The following is a 16,926-nucleotide window of genomic DNA, read 5'->3' as shown; positions in this document are numbered from 1 at the left end:
TTGAATTCAACATAGTACTGTATGCCGTTATTACTCCATACGTCAATTGGCAGAATAATACCACTTACTAATATAGTATTACCCTTGGCATCAAAATAAAATGACAAACTTAAGTTAAAAGAAATAATCAGTTTAAAAAAATGTATGAAACAGTGAGGATTAGAAAGCAAAATAAATTGAAATCTGAAGGTATGTGTAGGTGCTAAATGAAGGTATAGTCAGACTAAAGAGCCACTTTCAATTTTAAGAACTATAAACAATTAGTAAAGAAGCTAAATAAAGGTTCATGGAGTCATGTACTCTGCCAAATTGCTACTAACAAGTAGAATAATTAAAGAAATGATTAGTAGCACAACTACAAGTGTATGAAGTAGTAGCACAACTAAAAGTGTATCCTAAATTGAAAAATCTTTTTGTATTTTTAATTAAGTATGAAGTAGACACAACAACTATAACAAAGCACCAATATCATTCCCCGGCAACGGAGCCATTTTGACGTAGGGAAAATGTAGGTCTATTTCTACCCTCCCCTAGAGCCAAAAAAAATTATAAACACTCAACCAACCTAGTACAAGTATATGGTAAGTCAAGGGTCGAACCAAATGAAATGAATAGAAAAAAGATATAGCCTAGGTCAAGCTACTTCGAAGATTGTAGAAAAAAATAGTTGGTAAATGTAGACACCTAAAAATGTATCCCCGAAACCAAATCCGATGATAAACAATCTTTCACCGCCATTATTTGTCGGGTTCAGTATTTAATCCCGACAGTGCTTAAAAAATCGTATTTAATTAAATTCAGTTTTTAATAATCCATGGATCAGTCTTGATGTTTAGTCAAAATCATAGTTTATTTTTAATTTTAGCCCAAACATTTTTTTATTTTATTTAATTTTTTTAGCCCAAACTTTTTTATTTTATTCATTTTATTAATTTTTTTCCCAATTAATAAAGAATAAATCAGAAATGGACCGAAATCATCAATCGGCACTTAAAAAAGACTGAACGAAATTAGGGCAAAAATGAATTTTGACAGAAAATGGAGTACAGATTCCTGCGTCACGGCAGTAAGCACCGTGTCACGGGGAACAATGTTGCGCCACGTTGTGCATCCCCGTGACACGGTGCAAATGCTGTGACACAGGGCATCTCCGTGTCCTTTCCGCGTAAACTCTTCACGCGTTTTATCTCCCATAACCTAATTATTTCCCGCGTCATTATGTTTTCAAGCGTATCACGGGAGTTTTCCCCGTCTGACAGTGCCTGGCACCGTGTCACGGTGTGCACTTCTGTTTCACGGTATTATTTAATAGGGTTTTTGTCTTTTTAGGGTTCCGTGTGTTCCCTCTACTCATTTTTTCTATAATACCCCCTCATTTCTAATGTATGGGGCATCAATTAACTCTCGTTTTCTCCCTTCTATGCTCTAGCCTAAACACTAGCCTACCCTTTTTTTCTTTCTAAATTCCCTCATCAAGCACTCCAAGGAGTCCATACTTTACTCGTGGTTCTGTCCTTAAGCCAAGGCGTGAAAGGTAGAACTGTTTGAGGGTTTGGCCCTAAATCAACTCTATTTTTAATTTAATTTAACTATTGTTTTATTTTTTTTCCTTTATGTTACTAACTTGTTGATTATTTTATAGGCTCAAGCAAACAGAATCAAAGTTAAAATTATGTTCCTTTTATTTCTATTATTTTTCTAACGATTTTATGTTGTAGGATGTATTGTTAAATTGCTTCCATTATTAATATTTATTCAATTATTATTTTAGATCACCACATTGCATGTTTAAAGGAAATATGTAATTCAAAATAACGCCTAATAAGATAATTTGGACGACCGATTTAGGTTCCTTTTTAATCTTGTTGTTTAATCAAGTGATCACTAATATTTTAGAATTATGTGTTGCATTAATATTCGACCAATTTAGCTTAGTAATATATTGGAGAAAATTGAATCTCTGTTTGTATGCCTTTGAGATTGCATGAATCATTTTTCACTATAAGAATCGAGTACAGGCCAATACGGGCGAATGTGACTCCATGACTCACTTCGTACCATCATCCCCGATCCTCCTTTCGTGGTTCCGAGTCATATGGAGTTAGTAATCTCATGGATTATGAATGGAGTGTAACCTTCACGGGTCAATCGTTGTTGCCTTCGTTGTCCCTTATTCGTAGTTCCCTTAAATGATCCGTGAATGGTTTACAAGTTCCTTAAAAACATGTTGGCGGCTCCCTACTTTTCTTGTCCCTAATCGATCTTCTTAATTGTATATGTCAATTCCCACTTTCTATGAGTGCATAGCATATTCACAGCATGCTTAACGTAGGCTCACTTCGAGCGACGTCTACAATTTGGCGACTCCACTAGGGAGGATTCTTGGTTATTTATCTATTTGAGTGATGGATATTTAATTAAGATGAGTGGATGAGACTTAAAAGATTCTTGAAAAATATTCCTGTTATTAATTTGGCATTTTTGCATAAGCATAGACGTTTTAACGTCGCATTTAGGTCTGTCCCGTAGGAAAAAAATTGAATAACTTGATTGCGTACGAAGGAAAATAGGGCACCAGTCAGATTTTCTGACTGCCGCGCCCTGGCAGATTCTGCCGTGTCACGATGCAGTACACTATCACGCGGTGTGCAGCATCGTGAAACGGTGCTATCTGTCTTGTCACGACAGTTCTTAAATTAGTCCGGTGGCTTATTTTCTCTTCTCACAGTCAACTTCCTTCAGTTTGTCTGGAAAAACTTGTGTGTTCTACATACGTCTTAGCCCCGGGGGATTTAAGCTCTATTAACCCAAAAATTTTCATGACAATAAGGGTTCATCCGAGTTATTAAATCCACCAAAACCATGGAGTAGAGTTCGATTTCATCACGAACTCCCGTAGCCGCTCGTTGGCATACACCCTTAAGGGAGGCTGCCTTGCTAACAAGTCCAAATTCTTAACCATGGTACCCTTTTGACACCCATAGCTAGACAAAGAGTTGATCATAGATCTTGATGTTAGGTTGTGAACTCTTTTTACATCATCGTGAATAAATGCTACGTGGCAAAATAGGAAATTTACCTTTGTCGCGTGCTTCGCCCCACAAATTGGGCTCTTACTTGAGAAGCTTAGCCCCGAAAATACGAGAGCCTCCGACGGAGATACACCCGCAAAAACAACTACCAACTATTTGGTTTTTTACCTCGAGGTTAGCGAGGTCCAACAAAAACCCGAGTATTATGTGAATTTAAGAGTTTTTGCGAATGCAATGCTCAATTGAGCTCCTACTCTAGCACTCTCCCCAAAAACCCAAGGTGGTTATTTATAGGGAGGAGTGAGAGTGGGAATTCAATCCCATTCATGTGGGAGCATGAAATTCCATAATTTATTTTAAAGCTAAATTAAAATAAATAAGCAAACTAATAATAAATCTACAAGTGTTACTAATACATGTAAAAGGAATTGAGGACCACTTGGAGAGTAGGGGACCATACTTTCTCCCCACTCCATACTCTCCTTGTGCAACATGTCCCTCACACTTAAACCCTCCCTTCACATGCTTCCCCTATAGCCTACATCCCAGCTACCCACACCAAAGTGATGAGGGCTGCTGCTGCTCGCAGCTAGCAAGCCTCGCACGCTTCTGCGGGTTGCTGCTGCTTGCTGCCAGCAAGCCACGCACACCTTGTGCGGGCTGCTGCTGCTACTTGCTGCCGTGGCTGCTAACATTGGTGCGCTAGCATTCACCAGTCAGCCTAGGCTCAGCTTGGTGCGCATGCTAGCCACCTATGCTAGTACATTATGCCCCTTAGCACTTGGATGCTCGGGGCATTCCGATACTAGGGGTATTTTAGGAAATATTGTCGATTTGTTATTATTTGCGCGTCTCGTATTTTAATATTTTTGACTTGACTTTCGACGTTTGCTTTCGATGCTCTAAGCTCGAATTTCCGATGTCTAAATATTTATTACTCAGACGACTTATTAATTTCTTCCAAATTAATTCGTCGATTTGGTTTATTAATCAATTATGCATTAATATTACTTATCGAAAGCGGCCTCCACCTAGGAATTCCGATCACTTGACCTTAATGAATATATTAGCTTTCTAATAATTCTGAACCCACTATCAGAATAATACACTTGTTCGAAGGACACCATTCCTTTCACTAATTAGCTTACTTAGTAAATTTGTTGATTTATTTGCTTGGTCATACCATGATATGCCAGGAATTGACATGGATATAGCTCAGTATACAATACCACTTATTCCAGGTATGAAGCCAGTCAAACAAAAGCTGCGCCGTATGAAACCAGATTTGGCTCTCAAAATCAAGGAAGGAATCCGAAAGAAATTGGCTTTAGGTTTCATCAAAGTATACAAGTATCTAAAACGTATAGCTAATGTGGTTCCAGTTCCAAAGAAGGATGGAAGGGTCAGAATGTATGTTGATTATAGGGATCTCAACAAGGCAAGTCCAAAAGATGGGTTTCCTCTACCTCACATTGATATTCTGGTCGATAACACAGCAAACCATGCACTCCTATCATTCATGGATGGCTACACCGGATATAATCAAGTATTAATGGCCGAGGAAGACATGGAGAAAACTACATTCATCACGCAATGGTGTACATATTGGTACACGGTAATGCCATTTGGGTTGAAAAATGCAGGTGCCACCAACCAAAGAGCAGCCACAACATTGTTACATGATATGATGCACAAAGAGGTGAAGGTGTATGTTGATGATATGATCGTGAAGTCAAATGATCGCCTAGGCCACATCGTTTCACTTCGCAAGTTCTTTGAAATATTTCGCAAGTATAACATAAGATTAAATCCAGCAAAGTGCGCATTTGGAGTTACGTCAGGAAAACTACTTGGATATGTGATCAGCTTTCGAGGGATCGAAATAGATCCCACAAAAATCAAAGAAATCATGGCCATGCCACCACCCAAAACTGAGAAAGAAATTCGAGGCTTCATTGGAAGGCTGCAATATATAAGAAGGTAGTTTGTTGCTAAGCTCGATTGTCATCGAGTTCATTTATCTCCCACTTGTCGTTTGTGGAAATGTGTTACTTTCCAGAAAGACACCACATAAAGCAACAAACACTATGTTCTCAATCAGGTTGTTGAGGTAATGTCCGTGGTCTAACTTGAATGCTTACAAAGAGACATGCATATAGTCTTTGGGTAAAAGTTCGTTGTAAAACAAACAGTTAGCTCCCATTGGAGCTATCTTAGTCATTAATGAGCCATTAAACTCCTACTCCACCACCTTGCTCTTGCAAACAACGTAGACTGACTCTAAGAGGTGGGAAGCGTCGGTGGAGGCATCGTTCCAGATATTGAAACTGAAAATAAGCCCTACATTGGTGGAGGAAGCGCCCCAGACAAATAAAATGAGTATAAACCCTAGTCCACAAGGGTAATGACTGGCCTAAATCTAGGCTGTGAAAGCTGGGTAGATAAAGGCCTCTGCCACAGACCCTGAAAATGCTGGAATGGCTAAGAAGGTTGAGGCTGCTGCCACACAGCCTCTTGAAACGGCTGAGAAGGTCAACTCCCTAAGCAAACGTGAGTCAAGTATCGACTCCGGCGGAGGCAAAGGCACCACAAGTGATCAGCGCTCCAGTACCAACAAAAACAGTACGGTACTAGATCTCAACAACAACCTGAAAACCATAAAAATTTGCAATGAATGCCGAAAAATAACATCAAGGTAGAGAATAAACTGATGTAAGATCAATTCTTACACCAACAGAAGAGGTGCCTCGGTGCAGCATCCCGCGCTGCGTAAAGACGGACTCCACTCGTGACTCGCCTCGGTCACGCCAGCTAGCTTCGACAGGGAAATCATGGACCGCTCCATGACGCTGTCGAGGGGCCAATCCTGGAAAGTACTTATAGAACCACAGCTGCAATGAAAATAAATCTCTAAGCACATAAGTCAAACAGGTTAAAACAAAACAAGAAGAAGAAAAGATCGTCACCTCTACGACTCTCCATAAACCGTAGACAATGACAGGGGCCTATTCATTCAGCTGCTTACATCCATGACGTAGCGACAAGAGTAGATCGACATATCCAAGGCTGGTCCAACTATAGGATCCTATCTCCCCGATCCTAACCAAAGAAGGAAGGTGAAAAACGAGCACACGTGAACTCCTATCAGGAGAAAGATTCACGGAAATGAGAATAAAAATAAAGATCCGCACTCGCCGCTCAAGTGACGTCTCATCCATGTCAAAGCCATGGGCTAGAACAGAAGCCATCTCTGATCGCCTGCTCTTAGTTACACCTCGAGGCACCAGCTGAGTCTTTATATGCTGAACGACCGGACCTAACAAATCTGCTACCACAGCCGCCCCCCAAGTGAGGTCAGGAATCTGCTAAACGACCCGCTCGTGAAGCGTAAGCCGCTGATCATGCTAAAATCAAGGGGGGTCACTGTCATCTCCCCGCAAGCAAAGTGAAAAGTGTTGGTAGTATCCCAAAAAGACTCCAACAGCGCAAGAACAATTGTTGGTACACAACCCTGGGGGCTGCGAAATCCTACGACCGCCGAATAAAAATCTCTGAACTCAGCAAACTCCCACAAGGCGTTCGTAACAGGGTCCCTCGTGATAATCCCATAGAGCCGGGGAATCAAATCTCAAGCTCCGGATCCATAATGGCAAAGCGTGCCATCGACTATGCCACACGCCCAGTTCAAAAGATGGTTGAATTCCATGTCATTGACATTAAACCCACATTCAACCTTCTACTTAGATGTCCTTGGATACGTGAGCTTAGTGCAATACCATCCTCACTTTATCAAATGATTAGGTGTAACTATCAAGGGCTTTCTATGACTATACATGCTTCTCCTTTCAAAATAGATATAATTGACCAATCACTTCTAGAAATAAACCATGATATTGATGAAGAGGACATGTGGGGATTTGCCGCGGAGCCAATATACACAATTGAAATCCAAAAAAGCCTTGATGAACCTTTCAAGCTTGATCCGTAATCCCCCATATAGTAAACAACATCTTATTTAAGAGTAGTTACTTTCCTAAGACGCCTTTAGGAATAGGAATGAAGAAATCTCTTGTACTTCCTATCCCAAAGAAAAGTTTCTCTTTTAGATTAGAATACAAACCAACAAAAGAAGAATCAAATTCTCATGATGCTAAAAGCAAAGCACGTAGAGACAACAATAAGAAAAGGGATAATCACTTTGCTTTCATCTTACCAACAAACCCTTAATGGACAATTCATTAGGGAGGGAGAAGATTACACATGTTATGACTTTCCAGAACCATTAGTTCTAAAAGGAATCAAGAAGCCTGAATTTAAAATATTTCACGATTGCTACTTCTTGAATAACGAACTTGAAATCGTTGAATCAAAACACCTACTCCTAGGGTGCTATGATAGGCAAGCATTCATCTTGCTATTTAGACTAGAGGAAAACCATGTTGCTACTATAACTTATTAGAATGCAATCCAAGATGAAACTTTTGACCCAACCTCGTTGATAATCCCTTCTAATGGAACCTTCTAGCATGGATGGAGGAAATCTTTCAAATGGACCAATCATAAATGTGATAAGCTAGAAATCGTCACAAGCGAGGGGAAGATGTTTGAAGAATCGGATGACGAATTTAGTTTAGACTTTAAGGAAGATGAAAATTTGAGCCTTGTGGCCATTACGAAATCTTTATTTTCTAGTTCTAAGGACGAAGATCCTAAAAAGGATTCTTCTCTCGATGTACTCTCTTTTATATTCAATAATATGAGCTTTATTTTTGAGTATATGCCTTCTCTTGAGTCTTATGAATGCTATAACAATCAATCTAATGAAGATGATAATACTAATAAATTGGTTGAATTAATGAATGAACGAGAACAGAAGAACCCTATAATTGAAGAAACTGAAAAAGTCAATATAGGAACCAATGAAAGCAAAAGGGAAGTCAAACTTGGATTAAATCTAAATCCAGAAGAGCGATCGATCCTCATATCAACGCTCAAAGAATTTGAAGACGTGTTTGCTTAGTCATACAAGGACATGCCTGGAATAGATAGGAAAATTGTGAAATATACTATTCCCTTAAACCCTACTTCTAAACCAGTAAAACAGAAAGTTTGAGGAATAAAACCTGATGTAACTTTGAAAATAAAAGAAGAAGTACAAAAGTAACTAGACGCATGTTTCATTCGTGTATGTAATTACCTGGAATGGGTAGCGAACATCGTCCTAGTCCCTAAAAAGGATGGACAAGTTTGCATGTGTGTCGACTTTAGGGACCTTAACAAGGCTATCCCTAAAGACAACTTTCCTCTACCTCATATTAATATATTAGTAGATAACACAGCTGAACATGCAATGTTATCCTTTATGGATGGATACGCAGGTTATAACAAAATTCTAATGGCAAAAGAACACGAAGAAAAGACATGCTTTCCCACCTCTTGGGGTACATATTGTTACACAGTCATGCCATTTGGTTTAAAAAAATGCAGGAGCTACGTACCAAAGATGGCTACGACTCTCTTGCATGATAATGAAATAGAAGTTTATGTGGATGATATGATTGTAAATTCCAAAGATAGAATGGGACACATAAAAGGTTTGCGCAAATTTTTCACTCGCATAAAAGAATATAAAATGCGATTAAATCCACAAAAATGTGCCTTCGGAGTAACTTTTGGTAAGTTACTCGGATAGTAGTAAGCACACGTGGTATTGAGATTGATCCCACTAAAATAAAGGCAATCGTTGATATGCCTTCCCTTCAAACAAACAAAGAAATTAGAGGGTTTCTTGGCAAACTACAATACATTAGTCGGTTTCTCAACAAATTGACAATTATTTTGGGTGATTTTGTCCCTCAAGTGAGTTATAACTTAAGGACTTGTTGGGAAATGCATGTGCCTGCAAATGTCAGTTATATAGTAATAAATTCAATCTGTCCCAAAAATTGGTGAAATCTCCCTATTTCTAGGGTCATTTTGGGAAATGGGTCTTTGAAGGTCGTCATTCTTTTTGATGAAAGTGGATACCACGTGTCATTTTGTTAGTGGCCCAATTTAAGCCAATACGGGGTGGACACATGTCCTATTCTCATTGGACCACGTGGCGGGGTAATTTTACCCAAAACATTTGCCCCTCACAGATGTGATGTGGCGATCCACGTGGCATCTGCGACACTTGTCACTCATTTGCTGGTGAACAGTAATAACTGTTCAACTTCTGGGGAAATTACCAGGATATCCCTTTAATAGATACAATGCCCCTCTGTATTTTATGCTCATTTACGAAAAATTATTCTAGAGAACCTTTTACTGTTCTTTGAAATAATGCTTCCGCCTGCCGCTTGCTTTTTGCCGCCTTACCCGGTCGGCTTGATCAACTTCCAACATTACCTCTCTCAGGTAACCGCCTACTCTTTTTCTCTCTTTTCAGTTTACTTCATTTCGCCTGTGTTTGTTTGTTTAAAAATGGTATTACAAATACACACGGCATGGCCCTGAATAGCTGTCAACCGGTCACCCGGGATGGATGAATCTAGAACTATGGGTGCCACCTTTCCTGAATCGCTCTTGCCAACAAATTCGTCTGTGTCTATGCAGGACACTATGGCTAGAATTAAAACGACAGCCAGACCGCTTGGTGATGAAGAGGACGAGAGTCCTACTAGGGTGCCCAAGAGAAAAGTCTCTTACTACCCATCTGACATCCCAATGATGCCAGATGACTTGATTCTTGGTGGACAATAAAATGATTCAAGCGAGAAGGCATTCGGCTCTTAAGAGGGCTCATCTTAGTCGGATGCTAACACAGGCGGTCTTATAAGTGAGGAGAAGCCGCCTGTAAATGCTCAAGAATCATCCGGTGAAGAAGCCGGCTCAGTATAGCATGGTGAGGAAGAAACTTCTTCTTCCCTTCAAGAAAAATTCACTCCACACTTCACCCACATATCCGCATCTACCCAAAGAACCATGGGGAAAAACATAGAGCATTTTCGGGACACCTATGTCATGGGTGCCGGCTATAAAATAAACGTTCCTACCCTTGTCGACGTAGGTGTCTGGCTACTTGAGCTTGAGCAGAGCTATGGTGATTCATGCTTTGGGTGCTGTGCGACCACAATACAGGCGGGCCTAAGATTTCAATTAGATCCGGCTATTGAAAGGATCTTGGATGAGTACCGCCTGGGGGTATGTTAACTAGCACCCAATTCTTTGGTTATATATTAGGGTTTGTAGCCGCCTCTAGGATGCCGGACGTTGAGCCTAGCTTTGAGGCCTTCGCCCAAATGCATTACCTAAGCAAAGCTCCCCAATCAACCGACCCTGAATGGTTCACTTTGTCATGTAACAAAGGTTGCATGATCACTTTGGGAAAAGAAAATAAATGGAAAGATTGGACAAACAAAATTTACATAATTTCCTCCCCTTATACCATCCGAAACATGAATACAATTCTTGGAACCAAAACCGCTATATGCTGGATCAGAAAGCCATCCTTCCACATGTGTCTGATGAAGGCTAGGATCAAAATTTGACGCCTGGGCTTTTCAAAGTTAAAGTAAAAACTTTTATGGGGGGAACTGAGAAAGAGATTATCCCCAAATGTTATATCCCTGATTAAAATGGCTAACTGATCCCTTCAATCTGGCCGCCTGTGGCCTTAGTTATGAGAAGGGAAGAGGTAGGAAGTCGCATGAGTCCTTTTAATAGTTTGTTTGTTTTTTTTTTTTTTTATTTTTTAACTAACATTTCATTAATCCATTTCCAAAAGAAGCCATGTCTCAGCAGGATCCGAAAAAAAAACAGGAGGCGGCGCCTCAGCTTACTGCCAGATAATGAAGCATAAGAACAAAATTTTCAAGAAAGAGCAACTTGAGCATGTAAGTTTATCTACATCCGTCCTCTTACCATTGGCCTTTTTCAAACTTCTCATTTCAAAGTTATGCCTGTTTCAGGAAGGGTCGGTGAAGCCGCCTATTCTACCAAAGCATGCGCTAATTCCCCCAAAGCTGGCTCTGAATGAAGGCCATACTCTGGTCAAGAGGAGGAAGACGGTTACTCATAAGCCATCTGCCAGGCAGTCTGAATCCCATCCTTCTTCAGGCAGCAAATCACCGCTTGCCATAGTTGCTCTTAAACAGGTTAAGGAGTCTAAGTTGACTGTGGAGAAACATCCAACTGGGGCCGCCGACTCTCCAGGTAGCCTTTCAAGCGAGCGGAGGGATAAGAATGCTCAGGATCTGGTCGTCAACCCAAGTACCTCCGCCTTTAATCCTTTGCCTTACCCTTGTAGGGTTAAGACTTATAGTCATTCGCCAACCAACTCTAAAACTAGTCGATCTATTGGGCGGATCTATGCCAGCCTCTCACCAAGTATTGATTGTGCAGATGTTCCCCAGGCACCAGATGTCAAACGGATTTCAAAGGATATAATCGCCACCGTCTTTGCTGAAGAGCGCGACTTTATTAAAGAAGTCGGCTCCCTGAAATTTGATGTTATCCTTGCAAACTTGGCTGAGGTATTTTTTTCAAGTTATTTTCCACCTCTTGCCTTTGCCGACTGTATACTTACATATCTTTTCTTTTGGCTGGATGTAGGCCATGATGTGAGTTGATTATCTTAAAAAACCATTCAACGACAAGAAGAAAGAGGAAAGGGTTGTCAACTTAAGGGCCGCTTCCAATCATGAAAAAGCCATGTTTGATGCGGATAAGACTGAGTTGTTGACTCAATATATCCTATACTCACAGGCGGCTGCGAATTTGCATGTGAAGAAAGATTTGGAGGCGGCCTAGAAGAGGGTGACATAGCTGAAAGCTGAGATGAAGGCGGCTAAAGAAAAGATTGAAGAGCTTGAAGATGTTGGCAAACATACTAATAGTCTCAAGCACCAAAATGAGAAATTTAAACACAAGCCAACCAACCAAGAAAAGCAGCTCGCCTCCAAATGGTCCGCCATGGTAGAGGAGGAGAAAAGGCTGCTCATTGAGGAAAATGAGGCCGACTGCGTTACTCGCGTGAAGATGGCGTGGATGGCTCTCTTTCTCAAAGACAATAACTCCATTTGGGAGTATCTTTTTGAGCAAGCTATAGAGGAGCTAGATGCTTAGGCAAACCAGGGAGCAAATGGCGGCGAGGCGGACCAGAATGACTGCCAATATGAGGACGAGGCTAAGGAAGGTGATGGAGAACATCCGCCCAATGAAGAAATGGCGGATAAAAATGAAGTCTGGTCCTCCTCCCGAAGTTGATAAAATTTTATGTTTCTCTACGACCGAAGGCCCATTTCAAATACATTTCCGGCCTGCGTGCCGAGTAACTTATTTCATTACCTACTATGGAGTCGGTTTAATCAACAATTTCTTCTTTCTTACTTTCACTGGTTGTTTAGCTAGTTAACAATTTGACTTTTTAGTTTGGATGGCCAATTGGTCGGCTTTTAATTATGAATCATCCAGCCAATGGGTCGGTTTTTAATAATTATGCTTGGTCTCTAACACTTGTATTTTATTTTTAAAAATTTGAATTTAGTGCTTAGATGGTGTACCGGATCGTTTTTCCCTTAAGCGGCTGTGAGCTTAGATTTACAAGTTTGCTGATTAGCTTGAAAATGGGTGATACAGGATGAGGGTATGACTAAGGTGATTGCCCCAAGCCAAGCGTACAGTGGGCCAATTGACCATCCAACTCTTATTGTAGGCGGTCATTAGACCTTTCTGCCATGGTTGGATGGTTGTTCATGCAACAAGTGTTACGAGATGAATGAAATAGAACGTAAGGTTATCATTGGTCCACCTAAAATTCCTCGTTAAAAAGTGGTCCTATGTTTTCCAAGCGGCCTTTTATGCCTACTAAATTTAAAATGGGTCCGGATGAGTGGTCATTCTACAAATTTTACAAGTTGCATGAACTAAGTTTGTACTTATCCACTTGCTAACCTTCTATCTTAATAGCAGGCGGTTTTATATGCCATATGTGCTCACCTAGTTTCTGATGGGTTTCTGAGACTTAGTTATCCTACTTAGGCTAATTTTAAAACTAGGCGTCTATGTAGGTTGGTGGCCATAATCTAATTATACTCAATGTCCGCTTGCCCCTACTGGGAGGACTTGTACAATTTTGCAAGGTAATCTAAGTTAGAATTCCAATCGGCCGCCAATTGATATGTCTAACATCCGGCCTCCGCAGTCTTAGTCACTCTTTAGATAGCCATGGATAGGCAGCTATGGGTTGACCAATTAGGTCGTTTAATTTTTGCCGTCTGTATGTGGTTGTAGAGAAGACGATAGAATGACGTCTGTGACGATAACACCAGGAGTGTTGTCGCCGGACGCCACATTGGAGGAGGAGATTTTATAAAATGGCTAACCATCCGACCATTGGCCTTCTGTCTCTTTTTGAAAGACGGTTGTATAGCAACTAAATCTTTTTGTGTTTAGCTTATAATCCGGCCATTGGCCTCACATTACTTAGATTGTAATAGCTAACTTCCATTTTCAATTTTCAAGTCATTATGAGAGAGGGTACCATCTGTAAATCAAACAGGCGGCACATAAGATAAGACACATGTATATAAAGAAATAGATAAAATAAATTAGAAACAAAACGCCGATTTTCATTGAAAGGTTTCTATTTACTAATATTTACAACACTTAGAAGTAGTACTTTTTTAGGTCGTCTACAATCCAAGTTCTAGGAAGCCACTTACCGTCTGGAGTCTGCAAGCAGTAGGTGTCGTCTTTAACATCCTCATAAACCCAGTAGGGGCCTTCCTAAATATGAGTCAGCTTTATAAGATCATTCGCCCTACCGGTTACCTCCATTTTGTGTACTACAAAGTCCACAACTTTCAAAGGGCGCTTATGTACTTTCTTGTTGTAAGCATGAGACATTCTCATACTGTAAATCTCATGACACAAGGTGGCATTGCCCCTGCGCTTTGGGAGTGAGTCTAATGCTAGCCGCATGGCCTACCAGTTTGCCTCTTCATCGTATAGCACGACTCGTAGAGTTGGCTCACAATGCTCGCTGGGAAAGACGGCTTTAGGGCCGTAGACAATGACAAATGAGGTTTCACCTATTGCCCCCATTTCATTTGTACGGGTGGCGCATAGGACATGCATTAATTCCTCAGCCCATAAACCTCCGGCTATTTCAAATTTCTTTTTAATGCTGTTTGAGATGAGTTTGTTGAAGGCTTCAACTTGGCCGTTTGATTAGGATCGGCCGACTGATGCAAAATGATTTTAGATCCCTTGATCTCCCTACGAATTTTTGAGCTTAGGCGTCTCGGATTGAGGTCCATTATCAAATACCATAGACATTGGTACCCCGAACCGGTTGATAATGTTCTTCTAGATAGGAAAGACATCATTGGTCTTGACGCCTTTGACCACCTCTACTTCCACCCCCTTGGTGATGTAATCCACAACCACTAAAATATAGCGCTTTTCGCCTGGAGCTAGCGTGTATGGACCTAGAGTGTCCATGCCCCATTCAGCAAATGGGACTGGGCTGTGGATTGCCGTCAGGTCAGTAACCGGATAATGGATTAAATTGCCAAATTTTGACACTTGTGGCATTTTTTTTACCATCTCCATGGCGTCCGACTCTAGAGTAGGCCAGAAAAAATGCCGCCTGCTGGCTCTAACGGCTAATGATCTACCGCCTGCGTGAAAGACACGCATGAAAATCTTCGAGAACATCCTTTCGTTTCTTAGGGGTAACATATTCAGTAGAGGCTTCAAAAACCTGCTTTGAAGAGTTCTCCATCTTTTATCTCAAAGTTTGCAGCTCGCTTTTTCATGACGGCTGCCTCCTTGGGTGAATCAGGGAGCGTGAAGTATGTGAGATACGCCCGGATGCCATACATCCAAGTAAAACTTCGGTCCAGAATTCCAGTGGGCTCGTCTTCAGATATAATTCGCTTTTCCATTACTTCCCAAAAGTCTGACCGAGGCGTATCAAAGCAGGCGGAGGATGCAAATTTTGACAGAGCATTCTCTTGATTGTTCTTCGACCGGGGCACTTGAGTGAGATGAAATTGTTCAAGTGTCCCCGCTTCAACCTTGACCGACTTCATATACTTGATCATAGCCGGAAGGGTAGCTTCAAACTCACCATGGTTATTGGCTAACGACCAACCTGAGAGTCTAAGAAGATGTCAATTTTTGTTGCCCTTGCCGCCTTACAAATGCGGATACTGGCTAACATGGCTTTATATTCCCCCAAATTGTTTGAGGCCTTGAACTTTAATCATAGTGCATACACATATTTGTCCCCTTCTGGGGATTCACAGAATATGCCTGCACCACATCCGTTCATAGAAGAGCTCCCGTCTAAATGCACCTTCCAAACCTGATCAAGGTTATACGGAACAACCGGTCTTGTCATTTCGACAATGAAGTTGGAGAACGCCTGACCCTTCACTGCCTTTCTTTATTCGTAGGTGATTTCAAGACTTTGCATTTTAATAGCCCAATAAATTATTTTACCAGATGAGTCTAGGGTTGTCATTTGCCGCTTGATGGGCTGATCTATGTAGATCACCACTGGATGTGCCAAAAAGTATGGTTTCAACTTCTTAACAGCCATGTAAAGGGCAAGGCCAAAATTTTCAACCATGGGGTACCAGAGTTGAGCATTTTGGAGCACATGGCTAATGAAATAGACCAAGATCTAGATACCGTCTCTTTCAACAAGGAGAACGACACTGAGGGCATGGTATGAGATGGCTAAGTACATGTAAAACATCTCTTTGGGCAGAGGGCTAACTATCCTTGGCAAAGAGTGCAAGTGTTCTTTTAACTTTTGAAAGGCCGCCTCAACATCCTCTCCCCATTCAAATCTAGACTTCTTCCTGATTGCTTGGAAGAAATAAAGGCATATGTCACCTGGCCGCATGAGAAATCTCCCAATGCCGACAGACAACTAGTTAGTTTCTAAACATCCTTGACAGGGCGGGGTGATTTCATGCCGATGACCGCCTGTAACTTCGCGGGTTTAGCCTCTATCCACCTTTAATTAATCAAGAATTCGAGAAAATTCCAAAGCTCAACACCAAATACGCATTTCATAGGATTTAACATGACCTTATACCACCTGAGTGTGGTGAAGGTTTCTCGAAGAATAGCAAGGTGATCCGTTTGGAGTTTGGATTTCACTATCATATCGTCAGTGTATGCCTCTACGTACCTTCCCATTTGATTAATGAAGACCTTATTAATCATTTTCTAGAAAGTAGAAGTTACATTTTTCAAACCAAACGACATCATAGTATAACATAATAACCCTTGATATTTGACGAAGGCCATCTTCTCTTGATCTTTTTTCCATAAGGGTATCTGATGGAAGCCCAAATAAGCATCCATGAAACTCATCAAGGCATGACAGGCTGTAGAATCGACAAGGCTATCGATCTTTGGGAGCGGATAATTGTCCTTTGCACATGCCTTGTTGAGATCTGTGTAATCAACACACATACGCCATGTTCCATTCGGCTTCTTTACAAGCATAACATTTGCCTCCCAATTAGGGAAGTGACATGGTCGCATGATTTCTTTCTATATCAGGATTTCTTTTCTTTTGCTGAATGGAATTCTTTTTTGGATCCACGGTGAGTTTGTGGACAACGAGGTCCGGGCTGATACCTGGCATCTACTACAATTCAAAGGCAAAGATGTCTTTAAAATATTTTAGCAGCTGGTGCAAGTCTGCACCTAACCTTTCAAAAGAAGCTATCCCCACCTTAACAATTCGCTCTAGACGGTTGTCGTCCAGAGGAATATCAACATTTTTTCTAGCTGTCAGGGGATGGAGATCATCTGACCGTTTCCCGGTAAGTGATTGCTATTTCTTCTCCTTCTTCACCCCCACCAACTTTTAAGTTTTTCTCTT

This window comes from Chenopodium quinoa, unplaced genomic scaffold, assembly GCF_001683475.1.
Source record: "Chenopodium quinoa cultivar QQ74 unplaced genomic scaffold, ASM168347v1, whole genome shotgun sequence".
NCBI lineage: Eukaryota > Viridiplantae > Streptophyta > Magnoliopsida > Caryophyllales > Amaranthaceae > Chenopodium > Chenopodium quinoa.
This window is presented reverse-complemented; position numbering follows the sequence as displayed.